Source organism: Budorcas taxicolor, chromosome X (genome assembly GCF_023091745.1).
Source record: "Budorcas taxicolor isolate Tak-1 chromosome X, Takin1.1, whole genome shotgun sequence".
Lineage (NCBI taxonomy): Eukaryota > Metazoa > Chordata > Mammalia > Artiodactyla > Bovidae > Budorcas > Budorcas taxicolor.
The window spans coordinates 125701840-125715422 of NC_068935.1; the positions used below are offsets into that span (position 1 = coordinate 125701840).

The 13583-nt window shown below is 43.5% G+C and overlaps 1 protein-coding gene and 1 pseudogene across 1 annotated transcript in view; one reads left to right on the top strand and one right to left on the bottom strand.

Annotated features, from left to right (window-relative positions):
* ADGRG2 (adhesion G protein-coupled receptor G2) overlaps positions 1-13583 on the top strand; it is a 69542-nt gene that overhangs the window by 6273 nt on the left and 49686 nt on the right. The gene's annotated exons all lie outside the window — the stretch shown is intronic.
* LOC128070606 (etoposide-induced protein 2.4 homolog) lies at positions 6139-7182 on the bottom strand (annotated as a pseudogene).

Sequence of the window (13583 nt, forward strand, 5' to 3'; positions counted from 1 at the left end):
CTCCTTTTAGGTACAACTATTTTCCAGAGGGTGAGATGACGTATTAGTGGAAGATGGTTATAATTTCATTCTTGCAGAATTGTCTTTCCCACTTGGAAACAATTACACATGAGAGCCAGTTTGGTGATCTCATGAGCTATAATCCCAACTTAGTCTCTTTCTGGGCTGGATCTAGATCTTTCTGTACTGCAGGCATTTCTAGTGATAGATTTCTCTCTAAGTCCCCTTCTCCAAGGCCTCACTGTCTTCTCTCCTCTTACCCTCTCATGCTTTGTCCATCCAAGTCTTTGTTCTTATGCAATGCGTGTCAGAGCTGTAGGAGGTAGACTGTGTGCTCCTGAAAGGTAGGGAAACAGTCTTGTATGTAAACTCAGTGCTGGTCTACTTGTCCCTCAATTCCTCTCTATAAAATTGAGAAGACTCTTGAGAGCCCCTTGGACAGCAGGAAGATCAAACCAGTCAATCCTAAAGGAAATCAGTCCTGAATATTCACTGGAAGGACTGATGCTGAAGCTGAAGCTCTAATACTTTGACCACCTGATGTGAAGAACTGACTCATTGGAAAAACCCCTGATACTGGGAAAGATTGAAGGCAGGTGGATAAGGGGACAACAGAGGATGAGATGGTTGGATGGCATCACTGACTCAGTGGACATGAGTTTGAGCAAGCTTTGGGAGAGGGTGATGGTCAGGGAAGCCTGGTGTGCTGCAGTCCATGGGGTCGCAAAGAATCAGACACTACTGAGCGACTGAACTGAACTGAAAGTTGAGATTATAAATACCACAGTGGTGATCTGATACTAGGTTAATCTCTCAACCTCCCAAAATCTCCCGCAGGCATGATGAGGTCACTTCTGTTGGGTCCTGACTCTTCCCCTGATAGGTAGAAGTTGTGACAAGGAATGACAGAGACTCTGGATGGGTTGAGGAGGAAACTGAAACCAGAGGAGATTGTGTCTCACTTTCCACTTAGAATTCTGGGTGAGAACTCCTCACAGTGGCCCACACATCAACAGAGAGCAATGGTAGGGATGATAAATGGCGGCACAGTGTGCTTAGGCAGAGAGGAGGCTGGAGGTGGTGTCCTGTTCAAGTCTCTCTCATTTCTTGTGTGAAGGGAAGGGATTCTCAATAGTTCTTGTGTTCCTAGCGGGTAGCTCCGCTGAGAGCCAGGGCTGCAGAGATAATGGTGTGGACAGCTGAGACCAGGGACCATAGGGAGGATGTGACAGACACTTGGTAGTAAGATCTGAGAGGAACTGCATCAGCAAGAGTGGGCCCCCCAGGTTGGGTAGGATTCTGAGAGAACAGAACATGGGGCCCACTGGACATGGCCTTAAGCAGTGGATACCAGTGGGCCCTGAAGGAACCCTGCTGGGTGAAGGGGATCTCTGGAGAGGCCATTGAGAACCCAGGGCTCAGCACGAGGTAAGCTCACTGATGCAGAGCCCTTCTCCCTGCTGTGAGAACACTGGCTTCCCCTTCCTGACCTAGAAGCCATCTTGATTACCAAAAGGAAGAGGAGGGAAAACAAAGATGGCGCATTTATCTGGAAGACATGGGGTTGACTAGAGAGCATTTTAGAGCAGAAGAGAGCATTCTCTTTAGTCATTCATCAGGTTTAAGGATCCTTCTCCTGTACTTCTGGAATGGAGGCTCCAGCACAAGATGGAGTCATCCTGAACATCAAAGGAAGCTTGAGGGCTTTTAAAATTTTGCTTGTTTCTTGTTGCTACTGTCTGTGCGTCTAAATTCTGTCCATACATTTAAAACTAACTCTTAAAGCACATGCATACTGAATACTTTGAGTTTGTGAGAGCACTGATAGGAATTGTTGAAGGCTGTCACTATGTCCTGAATTCTGCTCCTCCTCATGGTTTTATCTTTGCTGATATGAAGTAATACCTGGTTAGGTCCCAAGTTCAGGCTCAGGTCCTCTCTGTGTCCTCCAAAGTGTTAGCACATAGTAAGTGCTCAAGAAATTGGCTGCTTGGTTGCTTTTGATTTGTGGCTCTATTCTAAAGCCTAGAGATATACTAAAACATGGATTGCCCTCCTCAGCTTAAGGCACCAGCATTATACTCATCTGAACCCAATGAGTTCTGATACAACATATATTATTCCTCTAAACTTTTGCATAGACTTCAGTGAGGTGGCTGGACGTGGGCACCAATTACCCTTGAAGAATATGTTTCCTTTCCTCCATATGATGAAGGGGCTCAGCTGATTGCCTGTTAAGGTTCCTTCACACTTTGACATTATGAGTTCAATTATCCAATAGGTTCTGTCTTTGAATTCCCGATGTGTTGTCCTGGGATACTGGGGATCCTTGGGGTTTGCCTTGAACTAAGAACCACTCATCTCAGCAGTCCCATTTTAAGGCTACTCTCCTCTTTGAAGCTCTTAATATGAAATTGGAAACAATTTAAAAGTCACATTTTTTTCTAAACTACATTTTTCTATTTGACGCTATTTTAAAAACTCTTAAAGTTACAAAAAGCCAATGGATCTCTTGATTTCCATATTGCTGAAAGCTCCAGAAATGGCTTTTGCTGACTGGTAAATGTCCCAGTGACCAGTGCTATCCTTGCCTTGCTGATCACAGAAAAGTTCCAGGGTCTCTCTAGGATCCAGTGGCAACAGCACATAGTACTGAACATTAAGAACAGCAGCAGCAACCCCTCTGGACTCTTCATGGTCTTTGGAGCACCTTGGCATCCATCGTCTCCCCATGTCCCCCTGAAGTGGGTGGAGAAGTTTGTATTAGGATATCCTCACTTTGCTGGTGAGAAGACTGAAGCTCAAAGTGGTGGGTCCTTTTCTAGGTTATCCAGCAAGAAACAGTATCAGGGTGCCAAAAGCAGCTTTCCAGAACTTTCTTATACAGTAGCCCATATGAAGTGCCTACTTTTGGCCATATGAGTATGTTTTAGCCAAGATCTTAAACGCAGGTGACTTTAACCATGAGGGATGTTGTTCTAGATGAGGGCTTGACAAGCTTTTCTTTAAGGAATAGGATGATAAACATTTTGGCTTTGTAAACCATATGGTCTCTGGCCAACTACTCGGGTCTGCCCTAGTTGCTCAAAAGCAGCCCTAGACAATATGTAAATGAGTTGAGTTCAGTTGCTTAGTCACGTCCCACTCTGAGACCCCATGGACTGCAGCACATTAGGCCTCCCTGTCTATCACCAACTCCTGGAGCTTGCTCAAACTCATGTCCATCAAGTCGGTGATGCCATCCAACTGTCTCATCCTCTGTTGTCCCCTTCTTCTCCTGCCTTCAATCTTTCCCAGCATTAGGGTCTTTTCCAATGAGGCAGCTCTTCACATCAGGTGCAGAAAATATTGGAGCTTCAGCTTCAGCATCAGTCCTTGCAGTGAACATTCAGGGTCGATTTTCTTTAGGATTGACTCGTTTGATCTTCTTTCAGTCCAAGGGACTCTCAAGAGTCTTCTCCAACACCACAGTTCAAAAGCATCGATTCTTTGGTACTCAGCTTTCTTTATGGTCCAACTCTCATATCCATACATGACTACTGGAAAACCCATAGCTTTGACTAGATGGACCTTTGTTGGTAAAGTAATGTCTCTGCTTTTTAATATGCTGTCTAGGTTGGTCATAACTTTTCTTCCAAGGAGCAAGCTTCTTTTAGTTTCATGGCTGCAGTCATCATCTGCAGTGATCTTGGAGCCCAAGAAAACAAAATCTGTCACTGTTTCCATTATTTCCCTGTCTATTTGCCATGGAGTGATGGGACCGGATGCCATTATCTTTTGTTTTTTGAATGTTGAGTTTTAAACCAGTTTTTTCACTCTCCTCTCACTTTCATCAAGAGGCTCTTTAGTTCCTCTTCACTTTCTGCCATAAGGGTGGTGTCATCTGCATATCTGAGGTTATTGATATTTCTCCCTGCAATCTTGTTTCCAGCTTGTGCTTCATCCAGCCCGGCATTTCGCATGATGTACTCTGCATATAAATAAGCAAGGTGACAATATACAGCCTTGATATACTCCTTTTTCAATTTGGAACAAGTCCATTGTTCCATGTCCGGTTCTAACTGTTGCTTCTTGACCTGCATACAGATTTTTCAGCGGGCAGGTAAGGTGGTCTGGTATTCCCATCTCTTGAAGAATTTTCCACAGTTCAGTGAGACCATGTGCTATGCTATGTAGGGCCACCCAGGACGGATGGGTCATGGTGGAGAGTTCTCATAAAATGTGGTCCACTGGAGAAGGGAATGGCAAATCACTTCAGTATTCTTGTGTTGAGAACCCCATGAACAGTGTGAAAAGGCCAAAAGATAAGACACTGAAGGATGAACCCGCAGGTCATTAGGTGCCCAATATGCTACTGGAGAAGAGTGGAGAAATAGCTCCGGAAAGAATGAAGAGGCTGAGCCAAAGTGAAAACAACGCCTACTTGTGGATATGACTGAGTGATGGAAGTAAAGTCTCATGATGTAAAGAACAGTATTGCATAGGAACCTGGAATGTTAGGTCCATGAAGCAAGGTAAGTTGGGTGGTGAAATAGGAGCTGGCAAGAGTGAACATCGACATTTTATGAATAAGTGAACTGAAATGGACTGGAATGGGCAATTTTAATTCAGATGAACATTATATCTACTACTGTGGGCAAAAATCCCTTAGAAGAAATGGAGTAGCCCTCATAGTCAACAAAAGAGTCCAGAATGTAGTCCTTGGGTGCAATCTAAAAAAGGACGGAATGATCTCTGTTCGTTTCCAAGGCAAACCATTCAATATCACAGTAATCCAAGTCTATGTCCCAACCACTAATGTAAATGAGTAGGTGTGGTTTTGAGACAGTAAAACTTGAGTTGCAAGATTTGGCCCATGGACTGTAGTTTACTCCTGATCTAGACAGTACAGAAGCTGTGTGGAACTTACTCCTGATCGTTAATGTTACAACCATGCTTTGTTTCTTTACTTGCTGGCTAAGCCTGGCTTTGTAGGGTGCTCTCCTCTTTCCACCCTTCTCGTGAGTAAATTCTGACTTTTTTTTTTTTTCAGGTTTAAAGGGTTTAATAAGTTTACCCCTTCAGTTCCTATTTGCAGCACCCAGTGTTCTTTGGCTTCCAATATTCCAGGCTTCCCTGGTGGCTCAGATGGTAAAAAATCTGCCTGCAATGCTGGAGACTCAGGTTCACTTCCTGGGTTGGGAAGATCCTCTGGAGAAGGGAATGGCAATGCAGTCCAGTGCTCTTGCCTGGAGAATTCCATGGACAGACGAGCCTGGTGGGCTACAGCCCATGGGGTCTCAAAGAGTTGGACATGACTGAGTGGCTTCCCACAATACTCCTTTGAAACACCAGACAGACCCTGAAGTGGCCAGCAGTCAAGTTCAGACCTCCAGAGTTTAAAAGTTCAGGTTCTTTGAGCATTCCATGTTGCAGTGACACTTGTCCGAAATTGGTACCTCCCTGTCTTTGGCAGATCTTTAAATGTACCAGTGAGAAAGCTTTTTCCCCTTAAAGGTGGAGAAGGAAAATCATTCCTCAAACATGGTGGAGATCTGGCTGTGAGGTCTTTCTTCTGTCCCGTGTCTTCCGGCTCGTGTTTTGTTTTTTGTTTTTACAGTGGAGCAAGAGACCAAAATCTAACCTGAGTTACAAGAAACAAGACAGTGATGACTATAAAGTGAGTGACCAGGAGCAGCCGAGCCTCCTGTCCCTCACACGCCCAATATATGTGCTTCACAGAAGAACAAAAATAACAGGTCCACCAAATACAATAGGTCGAATTACAAAAATCCATTCATCCAAGAGTGGTGGAAGGCAAGATGGGGAAGTGAGAGGGGAAATGGCACAGGGAGAAAGAGTATTCAAATCAGTCCAGGAATGGGGCTTGCAAATGCTAGAAAAGAACTGCAGAAAAACCTATGGTCCTTTCAGACTTACCAGTGTTGAAAATCCATACTGGTTGGTATCAGGAAGATTCTGCCTTTTACATGCACCGGAGACAAAAATCTGGATTCCTCAGAGAGAATGGAGTGTGGGCAGGGCTCTTGGCAGGGTAGGCCTCACCTTCCTTGGGAGGGAATGGAGGTGAGCCAGGAAAAGACCTGCCACAGCATCTTTCTGATCCCACCCACCTACTCTGGATGGTGGGTGACCAACTCAGTGGCCTGCAGCAGCCTTCAGTTGGGCAGGAGATGGGTGTGGTGATGGGAATTCTTCTGCAGAAGTAGATCTACTTAGGGCCGACAGCAGGTAGGCTGTCTTGTGGAAGAGTCTTTTGCCTAAGAAAACTATCAAGGAGAAGAGGCACAATTGGAAAAGGTATGCTTTGCCAGGCGTCTTTGCTTCATTGGTGCTGATAATGAATAAAGGAAAGAGCATGGAGAAGAGGCAGCCACCGACAATGAAGGAGGACTGCATTGCTGTGAGGAAAGCCAGGGGCAAACCAAATCCAAAGTAGTAAGGCCAGTTCCTTTCCATGTTTGGCAGCCGCTGGTGCATTTCAATTCCTTTATTGAACCAACGATAGACGAAGCAGTATAGTATGCAGGAGATTAACCAGCTGACCAATAAGATGGATGGGAAAGAGACTCACAAACATCCCTTGGAGGAGGAAGAGAGCCTGAAGCAAGTGGTTGAAGAGCATGTCAGCATTTATTTTCCTGATACTAGGGAATGGGTGAGGCTTCCTCCCCGATACCTTGAATGCCAGCCAGGTTGGCTATATCCTGAAACCAAATCATGTTGACGACTTTGTTGAGCACAAAGAGGGGCAGCACCCAGAGAGCATTGAAAAGTGATGTAAGGAAGAACTCCAGCCACGACCAGACATCCCCATGTAGTATGGATCACCAATAATCTGGGCTGTTAGTGATTGAAGGACAGGAATTCGAAAAAATAAGGAGACTGAACCAGAAAACTCCGCCATTCCAAGCGCAGCACTGAAAAATTCTACTAACAATATGTGGTTCACTCTCTTGCTTCCTTTCTATGCGTTGGGCTCTCCTCTGAGCCAGGACACTGCTTGCCCTTCTTCAACGCTGCTCCTGTCTCTTTTGCTGAATTCAAGCATTTAGCTTTGAGATGGTACACATTCCCCAGATGGAGTCTTTTGATTCTCCTGGCAAGGTCCTGCAGGAAGGTTTTGACACTGTCAGCCATCTCTTTACCGCCCAAACTATCAATTACAGAAAGAAGAGAGAAGTGTCCAGCCGGGCCCCTCACCCACCCCGGGCCAGCTCAGCTCCTCTGAGCCCCTCCATGCCCTGCTGCCTGCTCTAGCTCAGGCGCTGCCAGGGCTGGGGCTGCTGTGCCCGCACTGAATCTTGATTATTTTAAGCTACCTGTGGAAATGGTTTTCCTTGCCAATATTTGATTTAGGAGTAGGCATGTGACCAGCTTTAGCCCAAAGAGACACCTGGGAAAATCTGCTGGGGGACTTCTAGGAAAAACTTCCCCACTCTTGACACTCCAGGTTTCTCCTCTTCCTCTAGACATGCACACTCTCTAATAGGATAGCCACTAAACGGATGTGGCTATTTAAAATTAATTAAAATGAAGTGAAATTAGAAATTCAGATCCTCAGTCACACAAGTTACATGTCAAGCACTCAGTGTTCTCCCGGGGCTAGTGGCTGCCTTATGGGACAGTGCAGACACAGTATTTCCATCTTTGCAGAAAGTTCTATTTGATAATGCTGTGCCTGGATATTTTCAGTTTGGATTTGATGCTGAAACAGTGGTAGCCATCTGAAAAACACTGAAAGGGAGGGGCTAGGGATCTCAAGTGAAAATGGAGATAACCTGAGGTTTTGAAAGGTTGTCTTCCCTGATAGCTCAGTTGGTAAAGAATCTGCCTGCAATGCTAGAAGACCCTGGTCCAATTCCTGGGACAGGCTACCCACTCCAGTATTGGGCTTTCCTTGTGGCTCAGCTGTCAAGAATCTGCCTGCAATATGGGAGACTTGCATTCGATCCCTGGGTTGGGAAGATGCCCTGGAGAAGGAAAAGGCTACCCACTGCAGTATTCAGGCCTGCAGAATTCCATGGACTATATAGTCCATGGGGTCGCAAAGAGTCAAACACTGAGTGACTTTACCTTCACTTTGAAAGGCTGAGTGCCTAAACTAACAGTATCTGCAGGATGAAAGAACAGAAGGCTGGAGAGGGTGTGGGTCTTCATAGAGGTTTACCTTTGTCACATTAGTTTAAATACTTTGGGACTTTCCTGGTGGTCCAGTGGCTAAGACTCCACAATGCCAGTGCCAGAAACCCACGTTTGATTCCTAGTCCGGGAACTAGACCCCACATGTTGCAACTAAGAGTTCACATGCCACAACAACAATCGAAGACCCACATGCAGCAACTCAGACCTGGCTCAGCCAAATAAATAAGTATTTTTTAAAAAGCTTCATGTGTTACCTTAGTGAATCCTGACAGGAGCTACAATCAAGTGTTAATCCTTTATTTTCTAAATGAGGGAACTGAGGCTTGGACAGTTGGAGTCACTTCACACAACTGAAAAGTAGAAGTGGTAGCATTCTCGAGAGCTCTACCGTAAAAAAGGCTGAGCACTTAAGAACTGATGCTTTCAAGCTGTGGTGCTAGAGAAGACTCTTGCGAGTCCCTTGGACTGCAAGGAGATCAAACCAGTCAATCCTAAAGGAAATCAACCCTGAATATTCATTGGAAGGACTGATGCTGAAGCTCCAATACTTTGGCCACCTGATACAAAGAGCTGACTGATTGGAAAACACCCTGATGCTGGGAAATATTGAAGACAAGAGGACAAGGGGGTGACAGAGGATGAGGTGGTTGGATGGCATCACTGACTGAATGGACATGAATTTGAGCAAACTCTGGGAGATAGTGAAGGACAGGGAAGCCTGACGTGCTACAGTCTATGGAGTTGCAAAGAGTTGGAGACGACTAAGTGACTGATCAACAACAACAACAGAATTCTAGAACTTGGGTCCTTAACCACTCCCTCAATATTTAGTCCCTGAAGCAGTTAAAAATGTTAACTTTTACACAATTTTTACTGAAACTTTGCTGTATTCATTTATCTTGTGATGGATTTTTACCTCCAAGACACCTGAGGAATAAAAGCAATAGTTTCGCTGATTTAATCTATTAAGAAGTAAGTCGATGTTCCATGCTGTTTGAAACGTACCATGACGTGGGTACATCTTTGCTTCAAGGAAATAAGAAGAAACAGATTGATCTTGGCAAGAAGCCTCGTGTTCACAAGATCACAGTGCTGTAAAAACCCATCAAAGTAAATTGAGGATGCCTTTGCAATGTCTGTGGCAGTTGTGCTTGTTTTTAATGTAAGTGTCTTATATGACCTAAACCCTTGCCTCTTCTTTCCCTTTAGGAATGCAAATGACATAAAGTTTGGATTAGTAAAGAACTTTCAGTGATAGAATATTTTTCAAGGTAGAAATTTAAAACTTTAAAGTGAGTTGCATAAAATCACTAAAATGTAAACTCTGTTTGTGGCCAGGGGTTTTGTTTCATTCCCTGCTTATATTTTATTCCCTGCTTTATACCCCCAATGTCTCATATACAGGAGGCCTTGAAAAATTGAAATAAATGACCAAGCTTTGGGCAAATCCCTTCATGTTCCTGAGCTTCTTCCCCCCGTTGTAGACTGAGGGGCTTGGACTGATTTGGTATCTAGTCTTTTCCAGACCTATGGCTTATGTTATAATACTTTTCTTCCAGTGAACTCCAAGTCCTAAAAGATCTGTCTTTCAAATGATTTAAGTAAAAATTTCCTCCCTTTTTTGTGTTGAGCAAAGACCACAGAGATAACTGTATCCAGTGTTGGTGATCAGCAGTAGAAAACCAGGAGAAAGCTAATTTCAAATAAAGATCACACACTCTTTCCTTATGCCGCCTATGGTGCGTAAATAAATGATTTTTGAAGTAAAGAAATACAGTGTAAGTGACTACCTTTGCCGCTTTTCTGGATTTACAATATTCTACTAGGTCATCTCAAGTCTCCTTCACCTCTGAAATGGTTTCTGTGAACTTCCATTTCCTGATGTGTAATACAAAATGATGGAACCTATGGTCTTTCTAGGAAATGTTGCTAAGCTAAGGAAACTTGCATTAGACAAACACAGTGTTATAGTAGATACTCTGACTATTCAAGCATTAGTGAATAGATAGGAATGTTTTAGAATTAGAATGCAAATGACATCATACAAGTCTTAGAAACTACATGATTTTTTAAAAATGCTCCTCTGCAAATTATTTATATCACATTGTTTGCATTAAGAAAAACAGTTTATTATATAAAGGTAAACTTTATCCAAGGACGCAAAGTCATACAGCCTGAATTAACATTACAACTTACTGTGGAAACTGTGATAAAAATACTTTGTAAATGTAATATAATTTCATTTAAAATAGTTGCCCCCATTTTACAGATGAATAAATACAAGCAGAGAAATGCCAGGAATTTACTCATGGCAGAGCCAGCATTTGAACCTCTCCCTTAAGAGCCTAGTCTCTTACTCACATTTAAAGTTATTTAAGGAGGCATGCTCATTCATCCTTTGGAAATAGAGTGGTCTGAATCAGTCTCTCAGGGAAGATGATATTTGAGCAACATTTGAAAGAGACACCAGGGCAAATCAAGAGGTTCTCTATGGGAAGAGTATTTCAGGCAGAGGGAACAGCAAGTGCAAAGGCCCTGAGGTGAGGCTGTGCCTGGTATGTTGAAGAGACAGCTGGGATGCCAGAGGGGAGGGCCAGGGAGCTGAGGTCTGGATGGAGGGCCATGTTTCATGGGCATGGAGGTAGATTCCATGAAGATGCCTGGACTTAATGCCAGCATTCAATAGAGGCACACTCCCTCGCTGCCTCTTGAAGCACTAAGTATTTACATATCAGACTAAAAAGCTCCAGAAGCTATGAGCCTTTAGAAGTAGAGTGAACCCAAGTTGTGGCTAGCATTTTACAATGGAAAGCATAACCCAAGTAACTCCATTATCTGCACTGGCCTTGACCAGAAGCCTAGATTACTGTCTATATGTCTAACTGCACAGACACTGGAAAGTGGGGGATGATGCTCTCATATCCCTCACCTGTCAGAAATAGTTTACTTCAAGGCTCTCCTCCTTCCTAAAGTGCACGTCCTTCCTGATACAGCAGGGTGGATGGCCAGCAGGTCAGTGGCCCATCGTTGTTTTAGATCACAGCCCAAGGTGAGAAGCAGCCCAATGTAGTAGGGCTGGAAAGGCTAGGCTCAGACCCTAGCTATATCCCTTTCCATGTTGTTTGACCTCCTGTGCCTCAGTTTCCCCATTTGTAAAATGGGGATTACTTTCCATGTAATATTGTCATGAGGACTAGGAGATAATATTTATGAAGTGCTGGATCATAGTAATGCTGTATACATGCTTGTTAACTTAAATAGACTTTCTTTTGGGACTCTATTCTTCCCGGAAAAAAAATGCATGTAAATACACACAAAATGCATCTCCTAGATTGTCTGCTAGATCTGTTAACCCCTGAGAGAGGCCAGATCAGCTCTGGAGTGGTTCTCCTATCCTCACCTGGGAGAGGAGCAAGACCCAGAGGCTGGGGGATCAAGAACACATTTCACTCTTCCCATTTTGGCCAAGGCCCACCTACAATTGCCAGTTGTTTGCACTTGGGGAAATTCCATCAGCTAAGAGCTGAAGTTTTCTTTAGTGATGTCATTATTAATTGTTTAATAAAAACGTTATGTCAGTATTTATTGAGCACTGTGACGTGAGATGGTCACAGCTTAAGTAAACACATTTCGGTTGTGTCACTGAAGAAATGTTTTCATTCATTTTGTCTGTTATGTAGTAAAGTCTGAAAAATATGCTTCTTGGGAGAGTCCTTGAGAGCTAGTATCATAAAAAATATTGTTTTGTTTGGGGTTCCCATATAAGAGTGCCTAAGGCGTGGTGCCTTGTTTTGAATCATCTCTCATTGAAACAGTAATTCAATCCAGAGAAGGACTGTCACTGGATTACAAATTTTAGTTGGGTCTAAAATATTCATGCTAACGGGTCTAGTCATTCTTCTTAGATCCACTCCTAAAAGATTAAGCCTTTATCTTTCCCATCCAACTTGGGATGGGGGGATGTGCTGGGAGTAAAGAGTTATTACAACAGTCTCGGGTTTAAAGACAACCGACTGTCTCCCATTTGAAGTCTTATATTTCCCACATATCAAATAGCAGAAGAAAAAGAAAAACCTCAGAAACCTCACACATGACCTTGTATGACTTGGGTGCAGGTGGTTTTTGAGTTGATCCCAGGAATCAGGAGTGAGGGAGCAGGAAGAGAGCATTAGGAACAGAGGAAAGGTCAATAAAGGTATAGTGTTGAGCTTGTTGCTGCAGGAGATGCTTGTTTGTTTGAATAGCCATTTTTGTATTCCTTTGGAAGATATGTTAGGCAAGATGGAGTGACAGTTGTGGTTACTACTCCAGAGGGCAATTCTGAGCAATAACCATCTAAGAAGTATTAAGTCATTCCTTAATGGACTCGGCCTCACTGCTCTCAGATCTGCCCATCTTTCCCCTGCTGTGGTTTGTATCACAGGGACCTGACCCCTTGCAGTATTTGCATTAAATTCCTGCTCTTGAACTACCTGTGATGTGTTTCTGATACTCCATAATGATGTCGTCAGGCAATCCAAACATATTTTGAACATCTATCACATACAAAGCCCTGCACTGGATAACTGAAGATAATAAAGCATCAAGCAGTTTAGCATTTAGTTGGGAAAACAAGACATACAGGGAAAAAGTTAAGTATTAATAACAGTGCCCAGTGGTATACACCCAAGTGCTAAGTAAATGGTGGAATCAGTGAATACACTTTTAAGATAGAAAGAGGAGAGAGCCGTATCCATCAGCTTCCTGCCAGAGCATGCTTTCAAGGGCTAGAGAGCTGACAGAGGTCATCTGAAACTTCCAATTTTGGAAGGGTAAAATTTTGGAATTTTATTTGAAATCTGATTTTTAAATGCTGGTAAGTAATTCAAACTTTCAAAAACTTCAGTGTGAGTCCCATTATTTGGGCAAGATAGAACAACGGAGGTCAGTTGGATGTGGCCAGTGGTATGCATTTGGTGGCTGGCTCACTGAACTGGGGGAGAAGTCAAATGTGAAGAACGTTAGGATCCTTTCCAGTTGAGAAGATTCTGGTTCCTAATATTTCACTTAAGTGTGAGGCGATCAAGATCTGGGTTTAGAAGTGGGCAGTGTGCATGGGAAGAAAAAGATGAGAGAGAAATTAAGGAATATTAGTAATAATACTCCACATTTATATACTAATTTATGGTCTGCAGAGTCTATCATGGGAAGCAGAATAGAGGCCCAGAGGGTAGCCTCTGAAATCAGACTGCTGGGGTTCAAACCCCAGCTCTACAGAGAATTCTGAGGGAGGCATGGAACAATTCACAGAACCTTGCCTGGCCTTAGTTTCTCAAACACTAAAAAGGACTGATTCTAAGGAATCCACATATTTCATACAGTTGTTGGCTGATTAAATAATAAAATATGTATGAAGCCCTTCATGTGTCAAGCCTGGCTCACAGGAAGCATCAATCAGT